General features: G+C 47.0%; 1 long non-coding RNA gene across 1 annotated transcript; it reads left to right on the plus strand.

Annotated features, from left to right (window-relative positions):
- Positions 1 to 833: 833 nt before the first annotated feature.
- On the plus strand, positions 834 to 3,618 carry LOC105997440. Its single transcript, XR_001175643.1, has 2 exons — positions 834 to 922; positions 2,840 to 3,618. It is a non-coding gene; the product is annotated as an uncharacterized LOC105997440 (long non-coding RNA).
- Positions 3,619 to 5,120: the final 1,502 nt, after the last annotated feature.

Below are 5,120 nucleotides of genomic sequence, written 5' to 3' on the forward strand. Positions count from 1 at the left end.
AGACTGGTCACTATGTCAGGGAATTTGTGGGTGAGGGTAGTGACAGCTGTTTTCTGTCTCAGGAGAAACTGAAGCTAGAGTACTTGGAGCAACTCCCTGGAATGATGAAGCTCTTCTCAGAGTTCCTGGGGAAGCAGCCATGGTTTGTGGGTGACAAGGTAAAAGGGAGGGAATCAAGCTGGGTACCAGTTGTTCACATCTGTAATCCTAGCTACTCAGGAATCTGAGATGTGAACATCATAGTTTGAAGCCAGCCTGGGCAGGAAAGGACCTGAGCCTCTTACTTCCAACAAACTATTAAAATAAAGTATATTTGCCTTGAACAAAAAGAATCTCAGGAACAATGTCCAGGCCCTGATTTCAAGCACCAGAACTGGCACATATACACTAAAAAGGGAAGGGATGAGAATTTGTTCTTTCAAGAGTACAGAATTTCGTGCTTACAAGCCAGGAGCCAGTGGCTCACACCTGTAATCCTAGCTACTCAAGAAGCTGAGATCTGAGGATTGTCATTCAAAGCCAGCCTGGGCAGGAAAATCCTGAGATTCTTATCTCCAATAAACCATAGAAAACTGGAAGTGATGCTGTGGCTCAAGGGGTGGCAGCACTTGCCTTGAGCTGAAGAGCTGAGGGACAGCACCCAGGCCCAGAGTTCAAGCCCCACCCACGACTGACAAAAAAGAAGGAAAGAAAGAAAGAAAGAAAGAAAGAAAGAAAGAAAGAAAGAAAGAAAGAAAGAAAGAAAGAAGGAAAGAAAGAAAGAAAAACAAAACAAGAATTTCATGTTCCTTTATCCTTGGCTGTTTTGCAGATCACCTCTGTGGATTTCCTGGCTTATGATATCCTTGACTTGCACCGCATATCTGACCCCAAATGCTTGGACACATTTCCAAACCTGAAGGACTTCGTTTCTCACTTTGAGGTGGTACCTCTCATCCTCGTTTTCCAGGTTATGACCTCCTTCTTTTTTTTAGGATGTTTTTCTAGGCCTAGAGCTGAATGAAGAGCAACTAGGGCCTGTAGTTAGCAATTTGCATCTATTGGGCTGGCATTCCTACAGATAGAGCAATCTGTCCCACTGGACAGATTAGGAACTTGGGAGTGTAGGGGGTGAGTCACTTGTTCAGTGCTGGGGAGGTTGTTCTGGAATCCTTGTGGTCCTCTGACTTCTAAGAGCAGCAGTTTAGTAGCTTTTCAGGTTTTGTGCTAAAGGAAAAATCTTCAGGTTTACTGCCCAGGACCTTGGGCAGAGTCAGCAGAGTCTATTCAACAGGTATTAGGGAAGTGAGGTGAGGGATTAATGTGAATCCCCAAGATTCAGACAGTATTCACACCTGATCTGCAGGAGGCTTTGCTCAATCCAGTCAGATCAGTAGTTGGTGCTGGATTTGGAGAAGCCTAGGATAGAAGTATTCTATGGTGTGGGCCTTTCCTTCCACCTTTTTCCTTTGTTTTTTCCTTCTTCCTTTGAATGTGCCAGATGGTTCATCTGTGAATTGATCTATGAACTTATTTTTACTCATGTTTTCTGACCTTTTCTCTATGAGGCTCCATGTCAGGCAGGTACAATACAGAGAGAAACCCCTTCCCCCATCTTGGCACTGAGTAAAGCATGGAATAGTTGGAATTCCAGACTGTGAGGTGCCCCACTTGGGTTCTGGGGAGTCCAGCCTTGTTCTCACCTCACAGCAGGGCCTGGGGCACCAAGAGTCCTTATATTTGAAACCCATAAAACCTACTTTAGGAGATTTGGAAGTTGTAGGCATCGGTGTGAATTATTTCAGACTAGAATTTGTTGTTTTCCCTTCCTCATGAAGTGTTGTGCTTTTGCAGCAAGTTCTCATCAGTTCTGGTTCTGGTCCAGATTATGTGGCCTTGGGGATTGTGCAAGAGCTGGCTTGACTCTGAGATGGGAGGGATGGGAGGGATGGGCAGGATGAGAGGGGGAGGGGCTGGGAGGGCTGAGGCTGCTGCTTGAAGCTAGTGTGGACTTGATCCATTGATACAGGCAACCCTAGATTACACTGAACCCTTTAGAAATTGCCCAGGAGCTGAACCTTGGAAATAAGTCACATAATACAATTGAATGTCATTTAGCTTAGTCTCTGTATCAGGGCTGGCAGTTGGGTGGGGTACAAGTGGAGAAAATTGGACTTTCTGCTCTTTGAGGATTGATTGGGACTGGCTCTACCTTTCCTTATGGGTCCTCCTCCATCTGTGTGTGTGTGTGTGTGTGTGTGTGTGTGTGTGTGTGTGTGTGTGTGTGTGTGTGTGTGTGTGGCTGAAACTGAGGGCCTCATGTCCTTCCTTGGCTTTTTCTCTTTCTTTTTTTCTTTTTGCTCAAGGCTAGCACTCTACCACTTGAGCCACATCTTCAATTTTAGCTTTTATTTTTGTGATTAAATGGAGGTAAGATAAGAATCTCAGGGACTGACTTCAAACAACGATCCTCAGATCTCAGCCTCCTAAGTAACTAAGATTATAAGGTGTGAGCCACAGAAGCCCTCTTCCTCCATCTTCCACACTTTTACCCAAGATTTACTGAGTTGCTGGGTAAGGCCTGGGCTCTATGCCAAACAGCATAGCAAATTCTCAGTTCCTTTGTTCTTCCTGGTCAGTCCCTTGTGTGCAAATCCAGGCAAACAGGAGCTTCCCTGGGAAAGAAGAGCATGTCTGTGCAGACAAGGGCCTCCTGTGTGAGGGTAGAAAGGGCATATCCAGAGAGGACAGACTGACAGACAGCCCTGTCCTTCTCACTATCTGCATGAATAAGAGGAAGTTGCTTTCCCTCTGTGGATCTCCACATATCCTGAGCCTCTGCTTTCTCTTTTCCACTCAGGGCTTGAAGAAAATCTCTGCCTACATGAAGAGCAGCCGCTTTCTCCCAACACCTTTGTATACAAAGGTGGCCACATGGGGCAATAAGTAGAGCTTTGAAAGGATAGTGAGAAGTCCATTTTGCCCCTGCCTGGGACTCTAGGAAACAGCTGGACCCCTGCAGCCCTAGCCCCAAACAGATGATAGCCATCCATGGAGGCATGGGGCAGGAGCTCAGCATTCTTAGATCACAGCCATACATAGTCAAAGCACTCATTGTTGGTACCAGTAAGTCTTGATTGTAACGCCTTTTACATTGTTTATTTTCTTCCTTTAAATGGATTGATAATGTTGGGAAATAAACTTGACCACTGTTAAACATTTTAACAGCGGTTAAAGGAGCTGGAGCCTGACTGGCTTGAGCAAAGAATGAATAGTTACAAATGTGTCCCCAAATCATGACTCTGGTGCCAGAATGCACTGACCAGCAAGTAGCTTGTATTGGACTTTTGCCACCACTAGCCTTGTGAACTCTAGAAGACCCTATGGTCACTCTCACCCAGACTAGCCAGGGAACACCTCATTACCCTAGTGGCCCAGCAGAAGACTTGTGATTGGTGCAAACAAAACCCTTCATTTGCATGAAGGAATTCAATGATTGGTGTAGACCCATGGCAAGTCCTGTTTCTTACTGTGTCAGCAGGCTGTGTGGCTTACTTTGTGCACATCATGAGAAAATCTCTTTGCTTTTCCTTGTTATTACAACATAAGGCCCAAATAAAGAGTGATTTTCTTTGCCTACTTTTGATTTTCATTGTTAATACAGTGATTGAGGGGGTAATATGAAAAAAAGTGGTGCCTGTAGTCTGGCACCGGTGGCTGATGCTTGTAATCCTAGCTACTCAGGAGGCTGATATCTGAGGATCATTATTCAAAGCCAGCTCAGGCAGGAAAGTCTGTGAGACAATTATCTCCAATTCACAACTGGAAAACCAGAAGTGGTGCTGTAGATCAAGTGGTAGAATGCTTGTCTTGAGCTGAAGAGCTGAGGGATAGTGCCCAGGCCCAGAGTTCAAGCCCCAGGACTGAACAACAATAAAAAAAAAAATTGTGGTGAAAGTGGAGAGGCCAAGCCATCAAGGCAAACATGGCGGCAGAACTTGCAGAGCACATGGGCAGCAAAGATGGCGCTGAGAGAGAGTAGAGTGGGCAGAGCCCGATTTGCCTTAAGTTCAGTACATAACCAGCCCCTAAAAGCGTAGGTGCATGATAGGGTGTGACCTTGACAGTGATTGGTTCCTCTTCCTCCCCTGCCAAGCCACCTGCTCCTTTTTGGCTTTCAAAAGGGCCTGTTCTCCGTTTATAAACAAGTTGTCTACCTGCTTGACTTGACTTCCCACTGAGTCTGATTGTCTCCCAGGCTGAGGGAGGCTGGGGAATGGGCAAGAGCCACACTTACCTTTCCTTGGACCCCATCCGTCTTTTCTTCGTGGGACTGGGGTGGACGAAGACCCAACATCTGGCGTCCAACGTGGGGCACAAAAGGAAAAGATACCGGCAGAGGCTAAGCAGTCTCTCAGCGTAAGTAAAACCCTTAGTATGGGTAATGGTATCTCACAGAAGAAGGAGGAGGAGGCAACATTAGGCCTAGAAGGAGTACAGGAGGACTTGGGAAGTGAGAAGGAAAAGGAACGGGTCAAATTGGACTGAGAACACACTGAAACATGCACAGTGGAAGTCAAAACGAGGGTGAAAATGACTCCATCTGACTCAGGTGCTCCTGACGGTCCTAGGCCTCCTCCCTACTCCCCCGATTGGAGGGGAGGTACTGCACCCTATGAGACCTGGGAGAGGGACTTTCAAGACTCAGACCCCCTACCAACCTTCAATGGAGGGGCCGAGGCCTGGGAAGTAACCTACTCAGAGACCTACCCTGGAAGGGAAAGGCCTCCTGAGAGCCTGGACTCTAGACCACAGGATTTGCCTCCCCAAGCATATCCGGTCAATCTGGCAGCAGGGGCTAACAGGCCCTTGGAATGGTATCCATGGGAAGCTAAGGATCTTAAAGAGCTCCGCAAGGCAGTGGCAGAGGATGGCCCGAACTCTCCCTGGGCCCAGACCCTGTTCCAGGACATTGCTTATCACCCATGTGTCCCTTAGGACTGCCTGGATGTGGCCAAAGCCGTCCTCACCAGTTCTCAGTTCATCAAATGGTGTGCTTTCTTTAAGGAGGAATGCAGAGTGGGAGCAGAAATAACTGGCAGGCTCAACTCGTGATACCTATTACTTATGCCATGTTAACA

Source organism: Dipodomys ordii, unplaced genomic scaffold (assembly GCF_000151885.1).
Source record: "Dipodomys ordii isolate 6190 unplaced genomic scaffold, Dord_2.0 Scaffold146, whole genome shotgun sequence".
NCBI classification, from domain to species: domain Eukaryota; kingdom Metazoa; phylum Chordata; class Mammalia; order Rodentia; family Heteromyidae; genus Dipodomys; species Dipodomys ordii.